The sequence below is a fragment of the Solanum verrucosum genome, unplaced genomic scaffold, assembly GCF_900185275.1.
Source record: "Solanum verrucosum unplaced genomic scaffold, falcon-dt-bn FXZP01000235.1, whole genome shotgun sequence".
NCBI classification, from domain to species: Eukaryota; Viridiplantae; Streptophyta; class Magnoliopsida; order Solanales; family Solanaceae; genus Solanum; species Solanum verrucosum.
In genome coordinates, this window is record NW_026019948.1 from 1,779,491 (window position 1) to 1,793,530 (window position 14,040).

Genomic DNA, 14,040 nt, shown 5'->3' on the forward strand with positions numbered 1-14,040 from the left:
GCGAGAGAGAGAACGAGAGTGGCGAGCGAGATTCACCAGGAGAGGTTAAATAGCAATAGTTTGCTATGGGGTACAATTAAATCAAACTATATTTATAGCATTTAATTTGAATTAATAGTTTGCTATTATATACAATTTTTCCTTTTTTTTTTCATTCAATTATTAAGTCATCAAATAAGATAAATTATTATTTTTTAATGATATTAATGTTATAATAAATGATGAATACTATGTAAATTAATTCATGCACTCTTTTTTTTTTTGTTCTTTTTTGATAAAGTAAAAGGCAATAATCTTATAACACGCATTATAGCGCGGTATACCTTTTGCAAAATTATCTATATATAACAATCATATTCAAATATTACAAAAATAATCTCTAATAAGCTATGTCATGTAAGTGAGAATTTGAAAAAAAGTAGAATACTTACATATTAATTAGTAACCTAATTTAAAGATGTTAAAATCTCTTTTCATTCCGTAATTGAGCCTTAAATAAGATAAATAATCATTTATATTATATTCTCATTATAATGAATGGTAAATACTTTGTAAAATTAACTGATTTGGAAAGAACACATTTATCATGCACCCACTCTCTTTTGGTACTTTTTGTCTTTTTGATAAAGTAAAATATCAAAAGTAAGATTATACTAGTTTTTATTTTAATTAATTATTAAAGAACACATTTATCGTGATTATAAAAATTAGTGTCATTTGAGAAAATCAAAAAGAAAAAAAGTTGTTCTTATATGATGTAAATCCTTGTCTAAAATTTTGACATTATAGTTCAATAATATCTAAATTATTAGAGACTATTTGAGGGAATTGCTATATTTCAACTTCCAAGTGAGAAAAAGAACATAATATTATTTTTCTTAAGAGAAAAAAATAAAAATAAAGAAGTCGCTTTCATGGTATGTAAATCCTTATTTTCAAAGTTTGACATTATATTTTATGGGGGTGGGCGTTCGGGATTTGGTTCGGAATTCTTAAATTTTGGATTTGGTAATTAATAATTAAAAGTAGATATCAAACACCAAAATTTTAAATTTTGGTTCGGTAATTCAATAAATTAAACTTTGGTACCGTTCTGAAGTTGTAGACGATTGTATAGCATAGTTAAATACGCAAGTGTACGTAGAATCAAGGGGTGAGTATCAATAACACGGTACCCATGAAACAACCTACTAAATAAGGCAACTAGCTAGAAACGAATGCCCCTGACTCGGCAACCAAACCTCGTCAAACTATAACCTGCACAAAAATCAACCCAACCTAGCAATTCTACAATACACGACTCACAAGCTAGGCTCAATATTCACAGTCTAATAGCTACAATTCAACAATTAAAGGAATCAAATAAGTCAACCTCAAAGTCCAATAGTTTAGTCACACGCAACAAATGCATCAATCTCAAGTATCAAGCAAATTTTATTTATATTTTTGTTATAATATTAAACTCATGCACCCACTCTCTTTTTGTACTTTTTGATATGGAAAATTATCAAGTTATAAGTAGGGTGGAGTAAATTAACCACTATAAAAAGGATACCCAAAACTTGTTTGAACAATGAAAAAAAATATCTATCTTTCAAGTACTTGAATATATCTTAATGTCTTCAAAACTCGAAAGTTTGTTCTTCATTCTACATAATTTTTATGTATATGAATATAAATAAATACATGGCGTGAGGAATAAAACCTTACTAATAATAATTTCAAAGCTGAGTTTGGCAAGGCTATACTAGGTCGGGTTACATACAAAGATCATAAATAAACAGATGTAAAAGTAATTGAGTGAGAATTTGAATAAGTAAAATACATATATTAAGTAATTTAATATTAAGGTGTAAGAATTTTTTTTCATTCAATTATTGAGTTATCAAATAAGATATATTATTATATTTACTGCTATTAATATTATAATAAATGATGAATATTATGTAAATTAACTCGTGCACCCTCTTTCTTTTCGTTCTTTTTTATAAAGTAAAAGGCAATAATATCGTGTGATATACATTTTGTAAAATTATCTATACATAACAATCATACTCAAATGTTGTAAAAATAATCTCTAATGATCCGATGTTATGTCGGGTAAGTGAGAATTTGAAAGAAGTAAAACACTTACATATTAAGTAAATTAATTTAAAGATGTTAAAATCTCTTTTTATTCGGTAATTGAGCCTTAAATAAGATAAGTAATCATTTATATTATATTCTTATTATAATGAATGGTAAATACTTTGTAAAAATAATTGATTTGGAAAGAACACATTTATCATACACCCCACTCTCTTTTCGTACATTTTGATAAAGTAAAATATCAAAAGTTAGATTATATTAATTTTTATTTTAATTAATTATGAAAGAGTTCATTTACCGTGCTTAAAAAAATTAGTGTCATTTTTCTTTTGAGAAATCAAAAAGAAAAAAAAGTTGTTCTTATATTATGTAAATCCTTGTCTAAATTTTGACATTGTACTTCAATAATATCTAAATTATTAGAGACCATTTGAGGGAATCGCTATATTCCAACTTCCAAGTGAGAAAAAGAACATAATATATTATTATTTTTCTTAAGAGAAAATTAAAAAAAAATAAAGAAGTCGTTTTCATGGTATGTAAATCCTTATTTTAAAAGTTTGGCATTATATTTTAATAGGGGTGGCAGGGATTCGGCTCGGAATTCTTAAATTTCGGATTTGGTAATTAATAATTAAAAGTAGATATCAAACACTAAAATTTTAAATTTTGGTTCGGTAATTCGATAAAGTAAATGTTGGTACCGTTCTGAAGTTGTAGACGAATACAATTTCTCCAATTATTTCTATTTTTTTATTTGGAGGCACGATATAACAGAATATCAACAAGTAAAAAAGATATACATCAAGAAAAACTAATTGATACAACTAAAAGACATGCATTTTGGTTGTTTATGTTTATTCTTTAACTTTCTATTTGGACTTGTACTAATGAGTAATGTCATGTTAATATATGACATTTATTAAGTAAATAATTTGATATTCAGGAAATACCAAATACCAAATGATACGAGTATCTCATATCAAAATTCCAAAATTTTACTCCTGATTACCATACCGAATTATCGAATACTAAATTATTAAAAAATTCGATTTGATTTGGTAATTCAATTTCCAATATTTATGTCCAACCCTATATTTTGATAATATCGAAAATATTATCAGATAATGTATCATAAACTTATTAAGAAAATAATTGCTTATCTTTCAATTGAATACTTTACTTTCTCATAGACATATCGACGTAGCTATAGTAAAGTAAAGTAACTACTATAAAAAGGGGTGTGGAAAACTTGTGTGTACACAAGAAAAACACAACACTCTTATCAATCATGTCTTCAAAATCAGCTCTTATTTGCGTAGTTATTCTGGTTTCATCACTACTAGTCATGTAGTCCATGGAATTGGAGTGAATCTTCAATTACAAGGAATTTTGGCTTGCTCCGCGACGGGAAATCTTCCAGGCATCGGAATCCCTGGAGTACCTGTCAATATTTTACCTGTTGGAGGTAACACAACCTTTGCAACAGTGGTCACAGGTCCTGGGGGCAACATTAGTGCTACAATTAGTACTCCAGAGCTTGTGTCAAACATATTAGGTTTATTAAATGGTATTGTTGCAGTCGTTGATCTCCCAATTGTTAATGCTAATGTGAATTGTCCTGTTCTTCCTACCACAGGAATCCTTGTCTTATCGGTTCTTAAGTTATTGTTATTTGATTATGATGATATATAGGTGTTTGATCTTACTAATGGTAATTGACACTCTTGAACTTTGCGAATTATTGACAATCTTAAAAATAATTTTTTACTTAACTAACTAAACTTAGGTACATCCCCATCTGATACATGACATAGCAAGTGGTCTCAAACTCTTGTAGGAGCATGAGACTCTTAGTAAAAAACTAAGAGAAGTTGTGAGAACACTCTTAAACTTGACGAGAATTTAAGGGTGTATTTAAGTTCAGTTAATCAAGTTGTTTTTAAGGCTGTCAATAATTCGGGGACGAAATTAATAATTAATGCCTAGTGAGATAATAACATTTTTAATATAAATTATTATTTTTCTTTTTGTTTTGTAGCCATGGTGATACATTGATGGCTATTAGGTAGAAAAAAATTTGAATAAATAATCAATATATATATATATATATATATATATATATATATATATACTTCTATTTGCAAGGTCTACCTGCCTTGTCTAGTGGAGTTTCTTGGACATGAACAAAATTTCACCGCAGATATAGTTTTTAGTATCTATTCTCCATATTTGTTATTGATTATGCATCTTGTTAAGAAAATTTTAATTGACTTCACCTCTTAAAATAATGCGATAGCTCAGGGAGTAAAAATGCCAGTTTTCGTCATATATATATTATGAATACACTTCTTTGATAGATCGACTTTATTCTAACAAAAAGTTAATGTAAGTAATTAGAATTTGTTGTGAACATCAACTCTATTCTAGTTCTAGCTAGTATTAACAAAAAAAAAAAAGAAGGAAAAAGGACCTGCTATTAAGTAATTTATTGTTAAGGTGTAAAGATCTCTTTTCATTCAATTTAGAGTTGTCAATATGAGTTGACCCACTCCATTCGGGCTAATTCATACAGGCTTTGAAATTTGACGGACTAGCCCATTTTTGGTGTCGCCAGAAAATGGTCGGCACAGCCCACAAGTATGTGGGCTACGGGCTTGCCGGGTCAGCCCTCTTTTCTTAAAAGTATATTTTTTTATAATTTTTTAATGAAATTATAATTAAAAATATTATCATAAATATCGACAAGATAATATTACATAGTATTAGTGCTACTACTTGTTAATCAAATCTACAAATAAAATTATCTTTATAATATTTATTAAATTTGATTTCAAGTAAAAGCATAAATAGCTAAATAAAAATATTAACATAATTGTTTTCCAATGATCATAATAAAATACAAAAACTATGACAATATTCCATAGGCTACGACCTATGTAGTGATTCCTAGAAATTTTAGGAAATTTTTATTTTATGTAGTACATATTTTATAAACATAATTTGTATTTACATTGTAATATTTCAAACTTTAAACAAATTTTGAGTTTAGACTCTTGTTATTTTTAATATTCTATTTTATTTTTATTTTTTATTTAATTTTTATTTAATTTTTATTTGTCCCACGGGCCGGCCCTATCCATATTTCTCAAGCCCCACAAATTAGCAGACTTATTCAGGCTGGGCAAAAAAGCCCTTTTCTTAAATGGACTCCAAAAATCATATCCCCAATCCTATCAAATCACGGGTTAGGCCAGGCCGCCCAATGGGCCTAACCCATATTGACGGTTCTAATTCATTTATTGAGTCATTAAATAAGATGAATTATTATCTTTAATAAAATTAGGGTTATAATAAATGATGAATACTTTGTAAAATTAATTCGTGCACCAACTTTTTTTTGGTTCTTTTTGATAAAGTAAAAAAAAAAACGTGGCACTTATTATAGCACGGTATACTTTTTGTAAAATTACTTATATATAACAATCATACTTAAATATTATAAAAATAATCTCTAATGATCCTAAGTTATGTCGGGGTAAGTACGAATTTGAGAAAAGTAAAATACTTATATTAAGTAAACTAATATAAAGAAGTTATAATGATCTCTTTTCATTCAATAACTTAACCATTAAATAAGATAAATAATCATTTTTATTATAATATTCTTGTTATAATAAATGATGAATACTTTATAAAAGTAATGCATGCACCCTACACATATCCCCGTACCTATCATAAATTAACCACTATAAAAAGAAATATCGAAAACTTGTCTGAACACAAAAAAAGATCTATCTTAAATCTTAAAAAGAAATCATTGACAATATGTCTTCAAAATTGTCTCTTGTCTGCTTTATTATTCTGATTTTCATCACTACTAGTTATGTAGTCCATGGACAAGGAGTGATTGTTCAATTTGAAAATGGAGTATTGTTAATAAATGGTGTGTACTTTTAATTTCCATTCATAGTACTTAAAACATGGATAATATCATTTCAATTTGTTCTTTCACATTTTAAAATTTCAATTTTCGCGCTTTTTAGTTGACTACTCCCTCAGTTAACCCCAAAAAAAAATATTATTTACTCCGTCTTTCCATTTTATTATTTTGGATGTTCAACAATATTTGTTCAGTTTATATAACTAATGAATAATTTATCATTTTATGTTTCTCTTACCCTTGCTATTAAATACTACTTCATTTATTGTATATTACTCCTTCCATCCAACAATAGTTGTCCACTTACTAAAAATAGTTGTCCAACTTAATACTTGTCGAATTTAGAAAATCAAGAGATTATTTACCTTTTGTGTCTATTTTACCCTTGTTATTAAATATTATTTATCATCTAACACATTTTTCAAAAAATTAAATTTTAAATAAAGTCAAAAGATAATATAGTAATATTATCCCAATTAATTATTATTTCTTAAAGGGGTGTGTCAAGTCAATAGTGAACAACTATTGTTGGACAAAAAGAGTAAGTTAAGAAAATTATTCAAGGGCAAATATGAAAAATAAAATAAAATTAAACATCCAGCTTGAACTTTAAACAGTTTGAACAATGAAAAAAGGTTCAAAAATTCAACTAATATGGAATAGAGAGAGTATTTATTTTCAATACTTAGATGACTCATATTTAACAAGGGTGATTTGATAAATTACTCTTATTATTTACTGCTTCTTAATTCTGGCAAGTCAATAGTAGACAATTATTGTTGGAAGGATGAAGTGAGTATTATGTCAAAAGCATAGAAGAAACTGCTGCATACAACTCTTAATCTCTTATAGAACAATTACTTTGCTTAGTAATTGTAGTGTACTTGAGCTAAAACTGATGGGATCTTAAGTGTTATTTGATTATGATAGGTGTTTCATCTTATTAATGGTAATTGTTTTATTATTGTGAGCTATTTAGTGGGATAGCATTTTTAATATAATCAATATAGTATTTGCAAGGTCTATCCTTGGCTAGTGGAGTTTCTTGGACATGAACAAAATTTCACAGCAAAGATTGTTATAGTATCTATTCTCCACACTTGTTATTGATTATGCATCTTGTCAAGCAAATTTAATTGACTTCACCTCTTAAAATAACGCGATAACTCAAGAACTATCATAGGGATCAAAATTAAAATAACGTGATAACTTAGGAACTAAAAATGTCATTTTCCCTTATATATATATATACTAGTAAAATTATTCGCGCTTCGCGCGGAAATTTAATATCATAGAATTTATAAGATAATACTTAAAACCTATCAGTCAATAAAACTAAAACATTATATTATCTTACATACATGATTACGTAGTAACAAACATTAATAATGTAAAGGAAAATAAAAATTATTACATCTTATCATTTTGTCCTTAATAACATAAGCATAAATTAATGACTGTAAAATTACATACCAGGATCTGTAACATAAGCAATAGTGTCAGTGAGCCACTCAACAGGAGCAAAGTGCACAAATATTTAATTGTGAAGAAGAAGAATAAGAAGAAGAAGAAGAAGAAGAGGTTCAGAATTTTTGTTGTTTTAAAAATGAGAGGAAATCCCTCTATTTATAGACAACAAAGGTAGTGTGAACAAATGTTTATTGTGTCTTATCGGAAATGTTACAACTATTTGGAAGAGTTGCAACCCTTCGGAAAGGTCCCAACATTTCATAAAAGTCACAATTTTTCATAAAAGTCGCAACTCTTCATTAAAGTCGCAATTTTTCATAAAAGTTGCAACCCTTCATTCAAGTCGCAACTTTTCATTAAAGTCGCAAAAAGTCACAACTTTTCATAAAGGGGAAGACTAGTTTTGGAAATAAATAAATTAAAAGGAAATTCTAGTTTGTGGTGGAGCCACGTAGGCTTAAATAAATAAATTAAAAGATTCTCTTTTATATATATAGTAGACATCGGAGCCCGTGCTAGCACGGGCCCAATATGTATCATTTTTTGTTTCAATTTATGTGATAAAGACAAAATTAAAGAGTTAATCAAACTTTAATAATAATTTAAAATAGTTTCTATTTTAAATTATTGTTAACTATGGTAAAAAAGTTTATGTCTTTTAACATTCTAAATTGCTAATTATTGTTGTATGATTTGTAATATCTTTTACGCAATTTTGAAATAATAAAGGTTATTTCTTCTTTCTCAATTTATGTGGTACTAATAAAATTTCGAGATTCAATCAATTTTTTTGTCTTTAAAATATTCTATTGTTAATTACTGTAAATTATTGTACTTTCTAAGTAATTTTCAAATAATATATTATTTCATTTGTCCAATTTATGTGTCACCGATAAAATTTGAAGAGTTAATCAGATCTTTTACATATTTTTATATCTTTTGAATATTTAAGTAAATAATTATTGTGATTTATAATATTTTATACAATTATTTTAAAAAAATTAAACAACAAACAAAACGAATTCATCATAGGAAAATTACCAAAGCATCCTTGAATACATCAATAATGGGTCCCACTTTTTGTTTAAAAAAATATGCATATTGGGAGGATATTTTTGTCCAAAGTGGAAATAGAATAAGTATAAAATATTAAAGTCTTTTAAAATTTAAAATTGTTAATTCTTATTGTATGATTTGTAATACTTTTACATCATTTTCAAATAATAGAGGTCATTTCTTCTTTCTCAATTTATGTAGTATTAAAAAAAATTTGAGATTCAATCAATCTTTTTGTCTTTGAAATATTTCTAGCTGTTAATTACTGTAATTTATAGTACTTTCTAAGAAATTTTCAAATAATATATATTATTTCATTTGTCCCAATTTATGTGTCACTGGTAAAATTTTAAGAGTCAATCAGATCTTTTATATATTTTTATATCTTTTAAATATTTAAGTAATTAATTATCGTGATTCATAATATTTTATACAATTATTTAGTATAATAAAATAAATTTAAAAGAAACAAACAAAACGAATTCATCATAGGAAATTACCAAAGCATCCTTCAATACATCAATAATGGGTCCGACTTTTTGTTTTTAAGAAATTGCACATTCGAAGGATATTTTTGTCCAAAGTGGAAATATTGTGGTAAAAAATGTGTATTTATTGTGATTTTTGAATGTTTTGTGGGGGTAATATGACGCACGCAAAATTAAGGTGTCTTTTTGAAAATCTGGGACAACTTCAAGTATCACTTAATGTTTTTTCTCAAAATCTAACTTACTTTCATAAACTATGTATCAGATCAAAATCAGATTAACAAATTCAAAAGGAATGAGTAATAAATAGCTCATACAATGACATATTTATTATTTAACTAAATAATAAATATGTAACTAAAAATCTTGTAGCTTTTGGTTGAAAGCTAACAAGATAGTTACAATCATAGTTGCATTGTGGCTTATTATATATAGATATATATGATATATGATATGATGATATATGATATATGATGATTATGAAATACAACTTGTTTGATATATCGACTTTATTCTAACAAAAAGTTAATGCTAGTCATTAGAATTTGTTGTGAACATCGACTCTATTCTAGTTCTAGTATTAACACACAAAAATGGAAAAAAAGACCTGATATACCTCATTTCTCATTCTCTTCTTCAACACTTGCATTACCTTCCTTGGATACAATACCGATTTCGAACATCTTGATACAAGCTGTAACATCTTCTGATTTGGTAGCATCAATGCCGCCGCATGTTTCAGTAGAATTGTTCGTTTCATCTTCAATATTATCAATAAACTCACTGCTAAGCATTTCCGCTTTATCAAGTTCATGCAGCTTCTGCAGGGTGTCAATAGCAGTCTTTGTCGCCCATCCGACATAGATCATGTACCTGGAAGAGTATTAAGGCAATATACTGAAAACTTGAGAACTTCCGCGCGTTGTAATTTAACCATGCATGTTATTGATGATAGTTTTAGATCAACGCGATAGAAAGAAAAGTTACCTTTCAAGATCCATTCCAGCATAGAGGAACGCTGATTTTATACGAGATTCCGAATTAAAATAGACATTCATGATGGTCTCAGACAAGTATCCTCCCCATTTAGCAATTTCAAGGAGAAAGTGGATATCAAGAGTAAGCTGTTTAAGGTTCAAAATTAGAAAAGTTTCTTCTTTATCCATATTCGTATCTAACATCATCTCCGTCAGCTCAATGAATAGATCCTTTAACCATTTCATTTCGATAAGAGTATCATCAGCATGCTCTTTTAGATTCCTTAACGCGAAATACAATTCCTGGTAGTTTGATGTCCCAAACAAAGAAGTTTAGAGTAAATATTAATTGTGGAGAAATAGTTTAAGAAGGTAAAATAGTCAAAATGTTATCCTTATTAATGCTTTCTTAAGGGGCGTGTAAATGAAAAACAGGACAACTATTTTGAGACCGCGGAGGGGGGAAGGGAAGCATACCTGGTAAGAAATAGAGGGCTGTAGATCAGTGCAACATGCTGGAGGACTACATCTATGGCCACTTTGAAGAATTAATTGCTTGCAGAATTGAGATCTTAGACGACTACAGTTGTCGCTAATAAAGAGCTCATAATTATCGATCTCAAACTCCAAGTGGTAGGTGTCACAGAACGCCCTCCGAATCATACTGGAGAAGATTTGTCCTAGTTTTGATAAGTTAGAAATAAGAGAAACTTGTTGTTCTACTGACTCTGCAATATTGATTCTTGAATCGACTTCCTCAATTTCTGTTTGATTTGTCAGTGCGCTTTCCAAAATAGAAGTATACTCTGTAAAAAGATCTAGAAGGCCTCTTAGAAGTAAGCCTTCCATATGTAGTTGAATTAGCGGAGAAACTTCTTCAATTATGGCCTACAATAAAACGACAGAAAGCCATTATCTTCTTGCTTTACATCTTAAAGGGTACTCAAAGATAGACACAATCGAGTAGTGTAAACAAGTAGAACCAAATTATAGCTATAGATATATGGCTTCAATTTACAATAGTATTAACCGGATTTCTTAACTTCGAGCCCTTCCTTCTCAACTGACATGAATACTTCATGTATTTGGTATGCTATGTATCGTAAGTTACTATGAATTTTTGCTATGAAACAAACCTGATTTAGTGTTATGAACTTCCGACCACTGTTGGTGAGCAGACAATAGTCTGATAGCGGCTGACCAGTGTTGGTGGAATAACTATCAGGCGATAAAATTCCTGATACTAGATATCTTCCCAGAACCCAAGTCTCGCATGAGGTAAAGATACCGATCACTTTCTTAAAGTGTTGTACATGGATCTGTAAGACCTCCTGCATACATGGACGGATATGTTCTATCAAAGACGATTGCAATTCAATTCCATGTGCCTCTAACAAAGAGCAATAAACCATTGTGGATTGTACAGCCTCTACTGCTGTTGATAGGCCAGAACTTGGCTCTACCATGGATATAACATAATTATTGAAACAAACAGAAAAGATTTCAGTTTGTTCCATCACCCACCGATGTAATTCCGACTCATAAGATGAATTCTCACCATGCAAAAGGGTGAAACTTTTAGCTGCTTGGGAGATCATGGAAAATAAAAACTTTGTGACTTCTCGAAGATATAGTTCGTGTGTATAGGCCTTGGAGAAAAACATATCATGTGTGCCATCTGCAATACGTGATTGATAATACTTAAGCAATAATTCAGTTGCAAGATCACTTTCACCAATTCTACGAAGTCCAATCAATGCTTTCTGCAGTTCAGGTGCAGAAACGCGAGGATTCTTAGCTACTACTGTCAACTGACCTGCAATCATAGATGTCTTCTCTGATATTTTAGAGTTATAACACATCAATTCATCCGTTAAAGGGTTCTCCGTCAACTGGCTATATTTGAAGAACTCAGCTTCCTTCTCCAAGAAAGAAATAGCTTCATCCAATCGATGTTCTGAAAGAAGATCATCCAGAATTTCAGAAACCTCGTTTGTGTGAGCATCAATAATGCTGGACAAAGACGTATAATCTGATAAACTGTCTTCAAGATTTGACTCTGTCTTCTCCTCTTCGAGAAACTTTAGAAAAACACCATTTGTAAGATCTTTTATGAGCCCTTTCTGCTTTCCAACCTGATACTTCAGTTGCAATAAGTCACTCTCTAGATTTTTTGTCCCTTCAAATATCCTGCCAAGATAAGACATAAAATCGCGTTGATCTAGTACTGAAGGCTGTATACATATCGCGATAATATAGTAATTGGATTGCACACTGTAAGTATTGACAATTTTGGATTAAAGTGGCAGCACAAGACAGACAATGACGCGTATACGCTTTATTCTTATTGCCTTGAGCTCCAGTATAGCAGTTTTTAAGTCTGTTAACCATATGTCATATGCATTCGATAACAAGGGAAGATGTGTTGATAGATAGGACTACAGGAGAAAAAGGTAAAACAATTGAAAATATCACATTACAACAACAACAACATACTCAGTGAAATTTCACAAAGTGAGGTCTGGCAACAACAACAAGTATAGAGGTTGTTTCCGATAGACCCTCAAATAGAAAATATCACATTGTTGGAGTAATAAAAAATTATCTTTTTGTCATCGGTTTTATAGAGCAAATAACTAACCCAATAAATACTGAATAATTTGTGAAGATGATTTTCTGAAAATCTTCCTCTGACTCTCTTTTCAACTCAAGGAGTTCTGAACAAAGATGAGTAATGCCCTGCAAAATCAAACATAATTAAAAGAATGGTACATTTCCACAGAGATTGACGTGTTGAAGACATAATTAAGTAAATAAAAGTACGTTAAACAATTTAAGCTCTTAAATAAAAACCAAATACCTTCTTTTTTTCAAGTCTCATTTTCTCTTTCATCAAAAATTGATTTCAACATGATGGAAACATAACGAAAATCAAATGCGCAACATAAGGATGATAAAAATAATTTTCTAAAAGAAAAATATCCTAACGTAATGGGCACACATTTAGTAAAAGTTTGATAAATTTTGTGCACTACCCATTTATAATTTTTTTTCCTTATAAATCATCAAGTTAGGATGATATACAACAAGAAGTAACTACTCATAGCAAGTTAGTGGCTTTTGGCTATGGGCCTTTTTTACTTTTTTTTCTTGAAGTTGAACTCCGAAAAACATGTTTAGTTATAAAAATTTGAAATTCAATTTCCAGAATTTCAGAAATTTGGAAAACACTCAAAAAGCTTTTTTCACTTTATATCACTCACAAAAATTGAAAAACAACTCCAATTTGTATTCATCATCAAACACAAATCCAATTTTCAATTTCATTTTGTAAACAAAAACTAGTACTTTTTTTTTTAAAAAAAAATTACAATGAAATGTGGCCAAACGCGCGGCTATATTCCTATTCCAATTTATTTGTGTAATTTTGATTTGGCACAGAAAGTAAGAAGACATTTGAATGTTGTAATTTTAAATGAAAGACAAGTAGAAATTCTTGTGATCAGGTATCGAACATCGAATAAAAAAAAAAAAAAAAAGAGTAGAGGAAATGAGACCTTAGCAGTCATGGACTGGAGCTCTGTATCAGCATCAAAATCACTGGAAACAGAGGAAAAATCAGAGGCGGAATGAGCATCCGTTGAATCGTCATCAGCGGGAATATCCCTGAACCGAAACCTTGATGTCGAAGAAGCAGCAGTAACAGTTTCCATGTGTAAACAAGCTTGTCTGTTGTGTGTGATGATTGCAATTTTGGTAAATATGGGACAAAAGCTTTGATTTTGACGTTACAAACTGCCGAATAAAGACGGAGAATGGTAAGAATTAAATCTCTATTATTTTTGTTTTCACGATTCCTTGTGCTATTAATTATTACCTCTGCCGGCATCTTTTGGTCCTACTCTCCGATTGTTTGCCTCAATATTTTTTATGACTTCTTCTTCTTCCTTCTTCTGTCTCAAAATTGAAAAATTTGGCTATAGGTATATTTGTATTATGTAGTTTGATACAAAATATT

At 29.3% G+C, this 14,040-nt stretch overlaps 1 pseudogene; it reads right to left on the reverse strand.

Moving 5' to 3' along the window:
• Window positions 1-9,662: 9,662 nt before the first annotated feature.
• On the reverse strand, window positions 9,663-13,844 carry LOC125813612 (exocyst complex component EXO84B-like; annotated as a pseudogene).
• Between the last annotated feature and the right edge of the window lie 196 nt (window positions 13,845-14,040).